Source organism: Pollachius pollachius (assembly GCF_949987615.1).
Source record: "Pollachius pollachius genome assembly, chromosome: 3".
NCBI lineage: Eukaryota > Metazoa > Chordata > Actinopteri > Gadiformes > Gadidae > Pollachius > Pollachius pollachius.
In genome coordinates, this window is record NC_136936.1 from 23,309,775 (window position 1) to 23,324,638 (window position 14,864).

At 47.9% G+C, this 14,864-nt stretch overlaps 1 protein-coding gene across 1 annotated transcript in view; it reads left to right on the forward strand.

Moving 5' to 3' along the window:
• Positions 1 to 14,864, forward strand: part of numbl (NUMB like endocytic adaptor protein) — a 48,159-nt gene that overhangs the window by 787 nt on the left and 32,508 nt on the right.

Below are 14,864 nucleotides of genomic sequence, written 5' to 3' on the forward strand. Positions count from 1 at the left end.
GCGGTTTAGTAACATGCTTATAAGACCTAGTGCAAATACAATTCTGTATGCGTTGGTGTGTGTGTGTGTGTGTGTGTGTGTGTGTGTGTGTGTGTGTGTGTGTGTGTGTGTGTGTGTGTGTGTGCATGAGTGTGTGTGGCCCCATCTGTTCAATGACATGGCATTCCTTAAACAGCCTGTCATGCTGCTAGGGTTTGAGTATTTGCCCTAGTCCATGGTCCCTTTGTGTGTGTGTGTGTGTGTGTGTGTGTGTGTGTGTGCGTCTGTGTATGCACGTGTGTGTGTGTGTACATGTGTGTATGCATGTGCATGTTTGTGTGTGTGTGTGTGAGTGCGTGCATGCGTGTGTGTGTATGTCTGTGTGTCTGTGTGTGTGAGAGAGAGTTTGAGTGCATGTGTCAGCATGTCAAAAGCAGAGCCTGAGAGGGGGGTAGGCCAGCACAGGGCACAGGGGTAGTCAGTCCTCTGGCCAGGGCCCAGCAGCTGTCTGAGCAGGTGGCCCAGGAGAGGCTCTGGTCCGGGGATCTAGAGAGAGCCAGGCCGGGCCTGGCCCCGCTCTGGCCTTCAGGAACCACAGCTTGCTCAGAGGAAATTATTATAGACTTGACTGTGACTTGACTGTGACTGACCATCCCAATGAAATAGTCTGAATGTGCCATTAAGATACATAGCTGTCTTTTGTTTCACACACACACACACACACACACACACACACACACACACACACACACACACACAGCCACAGTTAGGAAGGGTTGGTGCTGGGCCAGCTGGGACCACAATACAGACAGGGTCAGGGGTCACCCAGCCATCGAGCCAATCAGAGCCCTCCACTGATGCTCACTGGCGGTGCCCCCCCCCCCCCCCCTTCAACCCCACCACAACCACCCCCGCTCCCTTTGTGTTCAGGTTGGGTTTGACTCTCAACTTCCACCCCGGCCCTCCCCCCCAACGCCACAGTACTGCTACTGCCGGAAACGAGGCAGTTGCGTGGGCTGAGCTAACACACAGTGGCCCCGGCCAGACAGGAACCTCCAGACATTCGTCATACCAGCCTGTGGTCCTCCCTAGGAGCACTCTGTGTATGGACCGGGCGCGCCAAGCAAAGGGTCTGTGGAACAACCATGCTACCCGGAGTGGTTGAAGAAGGGCTGTCGGAGCTGTGAACATGGAGAGTTGTTGTTCGGTGTCTCCCGTGGGCCGGTGGCGCATGTGTGTTTCTTAATGATTGGAACCATTCCTGGTTGCTCAGACTCTGATTTGATTACAGAACTCTATTTCTAGTGTTGGGATTAATTAACTTGGAAAGAGGGAGTTATAATGAGAGAGAAAGAGAGAGAGAGAGAGAGAGAGAGAGAGAGAGAGAGAGAAAGAGAGAGAGAAAGAGAGATAAAGATAGAGATGAGGCATCTAAGGGGAGAGGGGGAGGATGGAGAGAGTTGAAGTGAAGCAGATGTGCATGAGAAAAGTTAGGACATTTTGGGTTTTGGGTTTGAAAGGAAGAGGCTGGGATACAGAGAGATAAAGGCTGAGAGAGAGAGAGAGAGAGAGAGAGAGAGAGAGAGAGAGAGAGAGAGAGAGAGAAATTATGTGCAGAGAGAAAATACATGGGGAGAGGAACCCGCCTGTGTGTCTGTGCGTGTGTACGTGTGTGTGTGTGTGTGTGTGTGTGTGTGTGTGTATGTGTGTGTGTGTGTGTGTGTGTGTGTGTGTGTGTGTGTGTGTGTGAGTGTGTGCGCGTGTGTGAGTGTGTGTGTGTGTCTGTCTGTATGTGTACTTGTGAGTGTGTGTGTGTATTTGTGTGCAGAGAGTCAGAGAGAATCCATTCAATGCTGCAGAAACACGATTTCCGTCCGGCGATTTGTATTAATTTTTCCCCTCACAATATGACCTTTCTTTCGCGGGGAGGCATTCAATCTTCTTTCATATTCTCAACCAAACTTGTCAGGGTGGGGGTTGGGGCGGGGGGTGTAACATAATTTAACATAATGTATGCATTTGTGCCATGCAGTTGCAAACAAAGCCATTTCCCTATACCAGTCTCTGATTGGCTTATGCTCTTGATTGGACGGCTAATGGGCTGTTGGCCTGTCACGCATGTCATCGTAATGATGTGGAGAGTACAGATGGGTGTACTGGCTGTTTATATCCACAATGAAGGATTTGAAAGGTTCATATCAATCACACGGTAGCATTGGAAGGCGCAATTGGACCATTTAGAAAGTGCATATTTTCCACGAGAGATACAAATAAATACTTTTTTTATGAAGTTATTGCCTTTATTATCACATTCAAGCCCAAAAAAAGTAAAGGGCAGGGAACACCGGCACAGCATGTACCGACAATGATCTACACTATAAAACAACTTTCCAAAGTTGTTCAATTGTATTTTCCATATATCTACTGATATACCTGTCAAAGCAATTGTTATATATTTGGTGGAAATTTGGTGGCCATGGAGAAATAAGCCAAGCCTCCTCAATAATGTATCACACACATACTACCTCACCTCTCCAAGTAGCACTACAGCCCTGTGCCTTGTGCTAAAGGTTATTAATATATGACTCTGGTTGCCGGCCGTTCCAGATGGATTCATGTAAACACATTGAGTTTCGAGTTTAGTCTGCAGTGCAGGTAGCTATGACCTAATACGACTCACAGCTTCCTGTGTTGCTCATTTGGGAGAAGTGCCAAAGAGTTTCACAGGATTAAACATACAGCTTGCTTTCCCAGAAACCCGTATAAGCAAGAGTGTGAGTGAAAGGAAGAGAGAGAGAGAGACAGAGAGCAAGAGAGAGAGAGAGGGAGAGACAGACAGAAAGAGAAAGAGAGAGAGGGAGACAGAGGCAGAGAGAGAGAGAGAGAGAGACAGAGACAGAGGGAGACAGAGAGAGAGAGAGAAAGTAAAAGAGAGGGTGAGATGCAAAGTAAGAGAGAGAGAGCCAGCCAGAGAGAGAGATGGAAATTGGCCAACGGGGACAGAAAAGCTATTTGTTCGCCTATTCCCTGTTTTTTAATTTGTGGCAACAATTCCCTTTGGTCAGTGGACGGTGACCGTGTCCCTGTGCCTACAGAACAGCACCGCACAGGGGGGTGCGCTTGTCTCTCTAACATTCATATGCATCATCATCATCATCTGTCTTTCTCGAATGCTGATGCTTGTCAATCACAAATTCCTACACACATACACACACACACACACATCGCCCCAGGTTCCATCGATGCAGGCGAATGCCTAAGTGCTGCCTTTCTGCTGAGTGGAGTTATCTGATTTCTGCAGGCTAGTTAAATGCAGCCACTCCTCACCAAACACACAGTGCCATTACTGCACTGGCTAATGGCTCTCCTACAGTTCTCTTGTAGTAAGACACCCAGGGCAGCAATGGGTCAACACAGGCTTTAGACTGTGCTACTTGTAGCATTGTCCATGATGAAGGATTGGTGTACACTATGGGGAGAGGAACCCGCCTGTGTGTCTGGCGTGTCGGCGCTTCAACCTTCCTCTGTAAAACGCTTCAAATAGTTTTGAGTAGAGGGTCTTGGTTTGCACATGTCATGCTGTCAATTGGGAGTTCCAGACATTTTGTTGTGTACATCATGGCTGGCTGGATACATCATGGAAAGACAAATGGCTCTGATAGATGAGAGATGAGTGAGAACGAGCATGGAAGGCCAAGGATTTGTGCCCTCATGTGTGCGTCTACTGGGCTTTTGTATGTGTGTGTTTGTGCGTGCGGTGCTCACACACGTGTGTTTCAGAGTGACAGAGCGATAATGTGTATGTAGCTGTGTGAGTGTAACCTGCATCCATGCCGATCAGCAATTTATTAGAATTGCTACAGTGGCGTTTTTCCTTGCACATAAACAAGGGAAGTTGAAAAGATGCACGCACACACACATACACCCCGACAGGAGCATCTGACCATAATTATAATGTGTGACTTTGAAAGACTGATGTTATGTGTGCATTGGCTGATGCTTTGAAAGGCTGATGACCTTACTGTGTGTATGTGTGTGTGTGTTTCTTTTAGGAGTAAAGTGAAAATGTTTAGGTGTAATGCTTGGCAGTTTAGACCTCAATGATATTTATGTGGCCACACACACATACAAAAATAAAGAACCTAAAAAATCAAAGCTACCCCATGAAAAAGGAATGTGTGCACTGCTCGTTCTGCAGTGTGATCGCGCCTGTGTTCCTCCCAGCCAGGTAGTGTTTTGGAGGTGTGCCAGAGTAGAAACTTGCACTGCGTGTTGTCGCTTTCTTATGCAAAGGGCCGAAGTGACTGCAGTGGGGCGTATACCTTCTCAAGGAGGAAGTGAGCGACACGTGTAGGCTGTTTTAATGCTGAACGGGTTTGATAGCGTCGTTGATGTTGATAGCGTGGCCAATGATGAAGACGCCAGAGCTTCTGTTGCGTGGGTAACGCCAGGCAACCGAGGGTGTATGCCTGTCCACGAGGTTTCTCCAGATAGACTAGGAGGCGATATGAAATTCAATAGGTCTTTTTTTATAGGAGTGTGGGAAAGGCTGCTTTAATCAGTTCAGCTTCTTCCTTCACAAACGCACACACACACATGCACACACACACACACACACACACACACACGCACACGCACACAGAGACCCCACTACAATGACAGTGGAAGAGAGAGATTGTTAGCAGCGGACGGAACCCGAGCTAAATCTCTCCAGAGCACAGAGGAGCCCATTCACTGTGCCCTGGTAGAGCGAGGCAGCACCACAGAGGAGGGTTGTGGTGAACACTTAAAGGGTATTTTATGGTCGATGGGTTGCATCTGTGTGTGCGTGCATGGGTGTGTGTGTGTGTGTGTGTGTGTGTGTGTGTGTGTGTGTGTGTGTGAGTGTATGTGTAAGTGTGTTTGAATTTAACAGCCTTATCCAGACCAGTCAGTGTCTCAGGGACAGAGTAGAGGACACATTACGGCCGATGTGTGTCTATACCACAGAACACATGTTTCATAATGTGTGTAAGTGTGTGTCTTGAAAACAAAGCTATTTATAGAAAAGTACAGAGCGACCAACTGACAGTGTTTGATCCACTTTTTCCTTTAATTAAAAAAACAAAAACAAAGTATGTGTCTAATAAAATATAATATATGCTCGCTTGCTCTGTCTCGGGCTGCGATGACTCACGGTTACCATAGCGAGGAGCACTGACACACAGCCAATTAGAAGCATCTGGCTCCTCACGACATCGCTTGCACTGCAAACTATCTGTCTGTCTGTCTGTCTATCTCTCCACGGATCTGTCTGTCTGTTCTCCATCTTCCTGTTGTGTCTGAGGTCTCCAGGTGCCAACCAGATGTGGTTCTTCTTCTTGTTCTTCCTCCCATCTGTTGGCACGACAACCAAATGCCTGTGAGAGGGAAGAAGAGGAAGGATGGAGCGAGAGGCTGAAGGAAAGAGGATCGTTAGAGAAGGAAGGCAGGAATGGAAGAGCGGGGGAAAAGAAGGTGGGGACCAAGGGGGGGGGGGGGGAAAGAAGGTGAGAGACCAAGTGCATGTGAGAGAAAGAGAAAGAGAGAGAGAAAGAGAGACAGACAGGGGGGAGCACGGTCCCTTAGGATGGACTGAAGACATGTAGAGATGGAACGAAGGCATGAGGAGATGAAAGGGAGCCTGGACGGTGGGCTGTGAGATCATGTTTCATCATGCAGGGTGTAGCAGCAGTACAGCTGGTCCATGTGGATCCCCCGCACGCCCGTCGCCTCCTCAGACCGCCGCATCCTGGGAAAAACCTCTGCTCCACTCACAGGTCACATGGTTTCTCGCCATATGAATCATCCAGCACTTTATTTATTCAAGTAATCTATTGTCAAAATGTGTTAAATGATTAACACGCCAGCTGGACTTACAGTGGAGTAATACCGTACTGGTGATGTGTCATTATACTGGCCTGTAATAAGGGGTAATATTGACTCACATCCCTGCTAATGAAGCAGTCTTCCTCTTTATGCTCACTCATCTTTTCACGCCTCCTCCATGTCTCCCTAAATTGCCTCTCTGTTCTCTGTTCTGTTCTCTGCCTTTTCCACCTTGCCTTTTCTCCATTTCATTTCTATCCTTCTCCATTACTCTCTCTCCTTTTTTGTGTGGGGGGGTTATACATTTTCTCTTTCTCTCTCTTCTTCTTCGCTCTCCTTCCCCCATCCCTCTGTCTTTCTCTTTTCCTCCCTATTTCTCTCTCTCTCTCTCTCTCTCTCTCTCTCTCCCAGAGGAACAGACCTGCCATTGTGTGTCATTAGGAAGAGGAGTTGTCAGCCGGCTCAGTAGGCCCAGGGAATTCAGGGTGCTCCTTCAAACCAGGAAGCCCGTCAATCAGACCGCTTGCTGGCTAGCCGTTCAATGAGCTATTAGGGAGGACACGCGCAGGATGTGCAGGGAGACGGCCCTTGGCCTCGGGCCTTTTTTGTCTGTAAAGGTCTGTACCGCTGCTAGCTAGCCTGTCAGTCAACCAGCCAGGTTACGGTGACGAAGCAGCGCATGCTATAAACCTGACGTTTTATCTCCTCCCTCTGTGAAACAGACTACCCCTAAGACCCTTAAAGGCTTTGATCTTACTGAAGTATTTTTGACCAGTGTAGCTTTGTTTTTTTAGGGATAAACAATTTCAACCAAATATTCAATATGTTTAGTCGATATTTAGGTATTTCTCTTCTGTGAGATTCCATCAATATCCTGTGTCTGTTATTTCGTCTTGCCCTCCTCTCTTTCCCCCTCACTCTGGTTCACAGCCATTGTAAAGTCTTTATGTGGATGAAGCCCTCTTGGCCCTCAGAGCACCAAAGTAAGGGGAGGGACATCCAGTATATAAAGTCTTCTCCCTCTGGAGCCGTAAGCATCAGGGAACATTCCAGATAGGCTCATCAACTGAAGGCAAAACAACTCTAAAAATCATAACCGATACTGTGATCAAAAGATGCTGCCGGGTCATTCTCGTTCTCTCTCTTTCTTTGTTTCTATTGCTTCCACACTCACCTGCTACACCCGTGTGTCTCTCTCCTACTCTGTCTGCAACTCTCTCACCCTTCTTTTCCCTTCTGAAACGTCAATATATCTGGAGGAACTACATTTACTATGCTCTTGATGTAATCTCTCACTCTCTCCACTGCCTGTCTGCGCCCCATCCCCCAACCCACCCACACACACGCACACACGCACACACACACACACACACACACACACACACACACACACACACACACACACACACACACACACACACACACACACACACACACACACACACACACATCTCCATCACAAGCCCATGAAATGGTTGAGTGGGTAGGGTGGGGGCGGGGTAAACATGGGATTGTAGGTAATAGCTAGGGGCAGGCAGGCCTAGGGCTGGTGGATAAAAGGTGATGGAGTACTGGTGGATGGAAGATGAATCAAAAGAACCGTTTAATGGGAGAGGGGAGAGGAGTGGAAACGAGGGCAGAAGGACAGGAGGACAGGAGGACATGAGGACAGGAGGACACGGGGACATGAGGACAAGAGGACAGGAGGACAGGAGAGTGGAGTGTTCAGGAGGGCAGGAGAGTGGACAAGGGAGGAAGGAAGTGAGAGTGGAGAGATGAGAAAAAGCTTGAGGAAAAGAGGGAGGAGAGGGGAGGGGAGAGGAGGAGAGAGGAGGGGAGAGGAGGGGAGAGGGCGATTGTGTTCAGAAGGCAGGAAGGCTGTTGGACACGATAGAGGTCATGAGAAGACCAGGGGTGGAAGAAGGAGCTAGGAGCTGGCTGGCTGCAGTCTGACTCACTCCATCTTCAAGATGGTCGCCGTCCATGTGCAAAGGAGGACAGAATGAGACGTTTGTGTGTTTGGGGTTCTGAGTGTGTGTGCCTGTGTGTTAACATGCTCTGGGTCCGGTGCTGCTCACTGAGATCAACATAGGGAATGTGTTACTGCTCATGCTCCGCATTCCTAGAGGAAGAGGAAAAGCTCAACCCCTTTTAACCTTTCTCTCTAGCTCTCTGTCTCTGTGTCTCTCTCTGTGTCTGTTGATCTAGCTCTGTATCTGTATGTCTGTCTCTCTTTCTCTAGCTGTGTGTGTGTGTCTCTCTGTCTGGCTGTCTGTCTATGTGCCTCTGTTTTTCCCTCTCAGCTGGACACACTTTGAACCCTCTTGTCCTTCCAGACACACACACACACACACACACACACACACACACACACACACACAGACAGAGACACGCGCACAGACACGCACATACAGATACACGCACAAACAGATTCTTTCATATGGACTTTGTTTACATCCTGGAAGCTTGCTCTTACAATGCATTCCTCCAGACAGACAGACAGGCAGGCAGGCAGGCAGGCAGGCACACACACACCAGAGATGGAAATTAACTTTTTTGCCCACCATCCACTGTGGCAGGTAGATTTAAAAATCTACCAGCCACTCATCTTTTTTACCAGCCACTTTTTATGCACTATATATTTTTTTAATATATGCGTACATTTTAAACAATATAATAGTAACAATAGATAAGAAAAGTGTTTTTCATACACATAATTTTTTCCATCAGAATTGATTTTTACTGTAGGTAGGTGCTACCAAGGAACTGAGTTGAAAATGTTACACTCTTACCGCATATGATAAACAATACACAGGTATCTGCCATGTCAAGTCATGTTTATTTCAAAGGTGTTAGGATGACAAGTTTGGGGATAATTCATCTATACAAAGTATTTTCAATAAAAAGAAATTTGACATATTAACAATAAAACAACATGCATGTCTACACCATCATAAGTCAATAGGAACATTTGTTTTTTCAGTGCACTGGCCTTTTAATTTCTTTAATTCAACCAGATGTATAATGAAATCTGCCCCTATAATGCAACAGGTGTATCCTCTCATTATAGGAAGACTCATACTCTGCCTATGAATTCGAAATTAAACATTTGAAAACAGACCATGAAGAAACAAGAACAAGAAACAACGACTTAATAAGTGACAGACACATTGAAAAACGTCAGAATACATTAAACTATATATATATATATATATATATATATATATATATATAGGAACTTGTTAGCGTATCTGTTTGTGTACGTTCGCTATGCATCCCTGCTATTGTGCATTCACAGACTGGCTTTTGTCAAAGGAATACCCGGTCAATGATGGATTTAATATGGACACAAACGACTAAACATTGGATCTTTGTATGGATTTATATGCACATTACGGGATGAATTGATAAGCTCCTGTAAGGGCTACGATGGCACAGATGACAGCTGATTTGGAACGGAACAAAAGCAAAGTAAGGAACCCCGACTTTATTACTGTTCAATTATTAATGTTGTTTTTGAACGAGTGTTGGAATACTCGTTCGGAATATCCAACGAGTATTCGAAGCCTGTAAAATGGTATTCGGGACAGCCCTACGTCTTAGCGCAAACACTTGACATCTGTTTTGACCAGACTTACAGAAAGCAGCTGTTTGCCAAACAAGTGAGCAGATCTCTAAGGTTACCCAACATGCTAGTTTTTCGACAGCAACAAACTATTGCATTAGGCCTAATAGAAAATAAAAAATTAACTTACGTGCAGTGCCATTCAAAGTCTTGAAATGGCCTTCCCTTTTTGGCAATTGCGTGTGCATTTCAAACTAACTTCTATCAAGCTGGGCTGTTTTGAGGCTAACGAGCGTCCTCATCGCTATCGTGGTTTCGGGCGCTGATTTTCCCTTGGCAATTTTCAAAACGTGAAGGTGACTTTTTGAGGACTCGTGGTCCTCCACGGCTTCCAATTTTAGGTTTTGTGTCCCACTCACAAAAGTATTGGACCTGAGGCCATCCGAAGCATGTTTACGACAGAGAGCACAGAACATTGTCTGGCTTGTCCCATCAAACACCAGCCAGTCACGCTGTTGCCCACTGTCCGATGTTCGCCATCTCTTATTAAAACAACGCTTCTTTTTGGGGATGGCAGCAGTACTATCATCCGCCACCTGTACCTGGCCTACGCTCTCCTCAGCTGTTCTCTTTCCTCCGGTGAGGAAACGCAACATTGCTTTCTCTAGTAGGTTTTTCTTTATATGTCAATAATTAGCCTAGCATACTATACCGAATGTTGATACCGGCATATTATCTCTATAGTTACCGGTTAATTATCCCGGATGTTGACAGTCGCAGTTCAGCAAAAGAGGTATAGAAGAAGAAGGGAGCCGGATGTTGACAGTAATGGTTGTGGAACTGTGCAGCGCCGTATGAAAAATGTATTAAATATGTAAATTTGATCAGACCTGACTGGAAAGTATTACCCGACACAGTGGCGGGTGAAGTGACACAATTCACCCGCCACCATACAAATCCACCCGCAAATGGCGTGTGGCGGGTGTTAATTTCCACACACACACACACACACACACACACACACACAAACACACACACACACACACACACACACACACACACACACACACACACACACACAAATGGACGCACAAACATGAACAGAAAGAAAGTGCAGCTAAGGCTAGTTCTCATATTACTAATTTTAACAGATTCACCCTGAATGCTTTTGGTTACAAGTTCTACATTCAAAAATTAAAACCTTTTTCTATAACAATTGTCTCACGTTTCAGGTTTACATCATTATGCAAAAATAGTGATCAAGTGTGTGAGTGAGTATTATCAGGTCACATGCAAAAGGCACAGGTAAAAGTTTGTCTGGCATTTGAAGGAGTTTTCCATCCAAATGTTTTCCCATAGCCACTCCATAGGGACTCATGGCAACTATGAAGGCAGTGGTTTGTCATGAAGTCTCAGATGCAGCTGTTGTATGTGTATAAATACATGCTTGCAGTGGCAGGATCGCGTGTCTGTCTGTCTACAGTCGGTCACTCTATCTAGTTTTCAGATACAATCTTATTCTGTTCCCCGTCCATTCACACATTCTAAGTTGACTAACCCTTTAAGCTGAGCGAAGGAGCTCCAGAGGAGAGCAGAGGGGGGCCGAGCGGAGGAGAGGCAGTGTTAGACGAGGCGATGGGAGCAAACAGAAACACATATTTCCCATCGATCTGCGCGGAGAGAGGAGAACTAGAATAAGAGATGAGATGAGGGAGAGTGAGAGGAACAGAGGTCCAGTCAAAGTGTTTGACAAGCAGTGAGAAACATCCCCAAACGCACACCCGCTTTGTCAACTGACCTCATTAACACTTACACTGAATCAAGTTATGCTACATATACCACACACACACACACACACACACACACACACACGCACAAACACCTCAATCATATACTCCTCTCTTCTTCCTCCTCAACATACTCTCCTTCTTTGCCTCCTGTTCTCCTGGTCTCTCTCTCTCCCTCTCTCTCTCTCTCTCTCTCTCTCTCTCTCTCTCTCTCTCTCTTCTCTTTCTCTGCGTTCTCTCTCCCCTCTGACTTAGTTTTCTTGCAAGCCAGCGTTTTATTTATTTTTCACCCTGCCAGCCCGAGCGATTGATGAATGGGTGGAAAACAAATGCTTCAATCAATTAGTCCCATAACACACTTGACTTAGCGGAGCCCTAAATAAGCTCTTTCTCTTGAAACGCTTGAAAGCCTCTGGGCCTGGGTCTGAACCCATGCTCTGGTCCAGACCCAGGCCCGGAGGCTGCGGCTGTTCAGCAGGGGTTCTGAACCCATGCTTTGGTCCAGACCCAGGCCCAGAGGCCCGGGCTGCTCGGCAGGGTTCTGGTCCAGACCCAGGCCCAGAGGCCCGGGCTGCTCGGCAGGGTTCTGGTCCAGACCCAGGCCCAGAGGCCCGGGCTGCTCGGCAGGGTTCCGGCCGCTATGAGGTGATGCTGGCCCCGCCGGTAGAGGAGGACCAGCAGCAGAGCGGTCCCTCCACAGCCTCCTTCGATGCTGACGCCGGCGACAACAGAAAGGTGCAACGTGATCCAGTGAAAACAGGACGTGCGCGGGACGAACCAGGAACCTTTTTAATGCCGTAATAACTATTCCCATGTACTGTTGTTTGGAATAACGGGACGACAGCGAGTTGCATTATACGACTACTGCTGGGGTACCGTCGGCTTGTGTGTATTTCCTTGGTCCCGACGTATGTAGCAGATGTTGGAGCCGTGCGTCCGCCTCGTCCTCCGCGTGGCCTCAGGGTGTTTTATGCGGTGCGTTTCCACCTGTGGCCTTTTGCTTTTATAGTGTGAGTGATGTGGATCAACAGGGCGCCAGGGGAAGCTTATGGCCGCCAGGGGAAGTTAACATTTATTTCCACTTCGAGGAATTGTTGTAATGCACCACGGCTGGCAGACAGAGACCCGAGCACAATGCAGCTTTCAGGAATGTTTACTCCTGGAAGGAGCGCACGTTTCCTTCCGTTATGTGTGTGGATCGCCGGCCAGAGTTCAAGACAGAATTCTTCTTGGAAAGATCCTGCCGTTTTTCTTTCTTCTATCCTCATCAATCTGCGCTAATGACAGCCATTTTATTTAGGGTAATGCGAGGAAGGGGTTGAGGGCGTCCGATCTGTCTGGTTAAGAAGAGTTCTGTGTCCCTGGGGGTCGTCGATTCACAGACGCCATTCCAGCAAAACACAGTGGAAATCACCCAGACAGCTCTCCTCCTACAGCCAGATGTGTGTGTGTGTGTGTATGTGTGTGTGTGTGTGTGTGCGTGTGTGTGTGTGTGTGTGTGTGTGTGTGTGTGTGTGTGTGCCAGCCAAGGGTTGGGTGTTTTGGTGGAGAGAAGGTGCGTGTGTCGGGGGATGGTGAGCAGGGACACAGCTGGTGAGACCCTCGCCCCCCAAGGCAGCTGCCTAAAATGGGGAGGAGGTCAGGGTAGCGCCCCTCTCATCTCATCTCCCCTTCAGCCCCTGCAGTCACACACACACACACACACACACACACACACACACACACACACACACACAGTCTTAGCTCAGCTGCTCCAACAGACTTCAACACTGCCTAGTGAATCACATTTTCTACAACAGGTAAAGACCAAGTCCACATGTCCATGCACACCCTTATGTTTTGGCAGCTTAACAATATTCCAGGGAGTCGTCGCGCCCTGCCGTGGAAGCATGACTTCCATAGGCCTGAGGATGAGCCTGGGGCTAGAGTAGGGAAATATGCGTGGCTGGGTGAGGGTCACTCCTGGGTGGGCCGGTCTGTCTGTGGGGACGCCACGCCCTCTGCCTCTAACCCCCACCCCTCACTCCATGCCATTGTTCCCTGGATGAGAAGGCCCACGTGCCCCACTATTCAGCATCCCAGTTGGGGGTGGGCGGGCCCTTTGTCTCGCTGCCATTGTCCCGGACACACGCTTCCATTTGACGGACACACGCACTGACAAAAGAGGGAGGCGGAGCCGGGCGCCCGGGGGGGAGGGGCCACCACCGCTGGCCATTCTTCTGGGTGAGGCAGTGAAAAGACGAGACACTCCGGCCATCTGGGGTGTGTGTCTGTAATCTGTGACGGGGTCCTGAATATGTGCACAAACACACACACACACACACACACACACACACACACTCAGGCATGCTTTCCTAAGAGAATTCCTCTCTTTTGTCCGGCCACGCTTCTACGAGAGCATGATGCCTCACCGGAGGTTTTTGTTTTGTGTGACGTGTGTGTTCGTTGCTTGTGTGTGTGTGTGACGCAAAACATGCTTGCGGTTTGACTTTGTTCTTCCCACCACTGGCCAGTGAAAGTGATGCTGGCCATTCCCGTTCTGTTCCCCCTGCTCCTCTCTCCTCTCCTCTCTCCTCCACAATGTCAAAGTGACTATTGTTGATAACGGCCCCTCTACACTCCTCTTTGTTTTCCTGCCACCGGCTTAAACACCCGGCCACTTGTCCTCTGCTCTCTCTCTCTCTCTCTCTCTCTCTCTCTCTCTCTCTCGCTCTATGTCTGTCTGTCGCTTTCTCTCTGTCTCTGGCCTGGAATGACGTGTGTGTGTGTGTGTGTGTGTGTGTGTGTGTGTGTGTGTGTGTGTGTGTGTGAGTGCGTGCGTGCGTGGGTGCGTGTGTGTGTATGTATGTGTGTGAGTTGAAGTCCTCAACTGTAGCCCTTAGCAGCCCTACTGCCACCAAACCACACTACCCTGCTCAGTGGCACGGATCATGTTCCCACAACCTGCTGGGACTTGTTTACGCAAATCCGTCCAGTAGGAGCAGACGTAGTGGGAGCAGTAGACGTAGTAGTAAAAGTAGACGTAGTAGTAGTAGAAGTCGTAGTAGTAATAGATGTTGTAGTAGTAGTAGTGGTACTGGAAGTGGTATATGTAGCAGGAGTAGTACAGTAAGTAGTAGTAGAGGTAGTGGTAGTGGTAGACATAGTATTAATACATAATAGTAGTAGACGTACAGTAGTAGTTGAGCATGTGTAGATGTAGCAGTAGTAGCAGTTGTAGTGGTGGCGGTAGATGTAGCAGTAGCAGACGTAGCAGTAGCAGACGTATCATTAGTAGCTGTAGATCCACAGAGTCGCTCACCAGCTTCCGCTAGAGACTCAAGACTCACCTGTTCATAGTTCACCTGGACTCTGAACAAGAGACTCAAGACTCACCTGTTCATAGTTCACCTGGACTCTGAACAAGAGACTCAAGACTCACCTGTTCATAGTTCACCTGGACTCTGAACAAGAGACTCAAGACTCACTTGTTGAGTTAACCTGGACTCTGCATAGCCTCCCCCCATACCCCCCGCTGCCCCTTCTACTCCCTTACTCTCCTAAAACAGTCATGGCACTTAAAAATTGTACTTAGCATTGTGTAGCATCTTATCCTAGCTATGTTTGTTGTATACGGGGAAGGGGCTAACCTAGCGATTGTTAGTGCTTGGCTTTGTTCTATGAACATCCTTACTGTACCGACAGCG